The following is a 1,653-nucleotide window of genomic DNA, read 5'->3' on the forward strand; positions in this document are numbered from 1 at the left end:
TTAAACCCTGTGCTATGTGCTAGGCATTTGAAGTTGAGTAAAACAGAGTGTGAATTCTCAAATAATTCCCAGACTATGGCATAAATAAACTTAATGAATATGGTTCGGCAATGTTCGATTAGGCTTTTTTCCTGGAGCGATGTTCGATTAGGCTCTTTTCCTGGTTAGGATCTCAGGAGGGAATTCCCCTAGTAGCCTAACAACCACGGTTCTTCCTCTGTCCCAACCAAGCCCCCTGACCCCCGTACCTCGTCCTTCCTTCCTGTGGGTCCTGGCAATTCAGCTTCATTTCCGTTCCTCCTGCAGCTTCACCACCTGCTCGCACACCTGGGTTCCTTGCTTCCCAGCCAGGCCAACTTGAAAACTAGAGGAAGTCTTTCCCATCCTATGCTTCCTTAATGTTGTAGAAAATAAAAACACAGACAAATGCATTTTCAACTTTATTCTGCTAAAAACAACTGAGAAGATTTGTGGCTGTTGAGTGGTGAATTGAAGTCTTAGAGAGAGATGGTTAAAGTGAACCTGAGCCGGACTGGACTGAGGGTACATCAGTTCCTCCTACTTTGCAAATTAAATAAAAGCTTTTCTCCAATTGGAAACAGGAATCTATTTAGGAGATGAGGTATAGGAAATGAAATGGGGTTGGCGGAAAACCCTGTTTTAAGGAAGGCGAATTACTTGGATCATTTAAGAAATCTGCATTGAGCACTTGAGGTATTTGTTAAACCCTGTGCTATGTGCTAGGCATTTGAAGTTGAGTAAAACAGAGTGTGAATTCTCAAATAATTCCCAGACTATGGCATAAATAAACTTAATGAATATGGTTCGGCAATGTTCGATTAGGCTTTTTTCCTGGTTAGGATCTCAGGAGGGAATTCCCCTAGTAGCCTAACAACCACGTTTCTTCCTCTGTCCCAACCAAGCCCCCTGACCCCCGTACCTCGTCCTTCCTTCCTGTGGGTCCTGGCAATTCAGCTTCATTTCCGTTCCTCCTGCAGCTTCACCACCTGCTCGCACACCTGGGTTCCTTGCTTCCCAGCCAGGCCAACTTGAAAACTAGAGGAAGTCTTTCCCATCCTATGCTTCCTTAATGTTGTAGAAAATAAAAACACAGACAAATGCATTTTCAACTTTATTCTGCTAAAAACAACTGAGAAGCAGAGGGAAGCAAAAGAGACAAAGATGGGCAGCTATAAAATTAAGAAACGTTGCTAGCTTCTGCGAGTGGTTAGTCCATCTCCTACAGGAAGTTCTCACGAGTGTATGAGAACTTCGATGTAACTTCGTCTCTTCCTGCCCTTTTTTCCCTATTCAAGAAAACATCTACAAATGCGAGTGAGATGCATGAGACTGACATTATTATAGAAATCACTTCATGGCTGAGATTAATATAATTGACATTAGAGAAAATTGCTCTAAATTATTCTTTAATAAATCATTTGCTGTCATTGGTACTTTATTAGGGCTCATAAATTGCTTGTGATACCCTAGTGTATTTTAAGACTGTTTAAGTACCACTATTTTAGATCATTATTTAGCCTCTCGGGGGTCAGCTCCAACCTTGGAGAATGATCTTGGATTAGATCATTACAGGGGAATGTCCCCATTCCAGGGGGCCGCTCTGTGAAATACCCCTGCCCTCTTGCTATCTTT

This window comes from Galeopterus variegatus, unplaced genomic scaffold (genome assembly GCF_000696425.1).
Source record: "Galeopterus variegatus unplaced genomic scaffold, G_variegatus-3.0.2 Scaffold4880, whole genome shotgun sequence".
Lineage (NCBI taxonomy): Eukaryota > Metazoa > Chordata > Mammalia > Dermoptera > Cynocephalidae > Galeopterus > Galeopterus variegatus.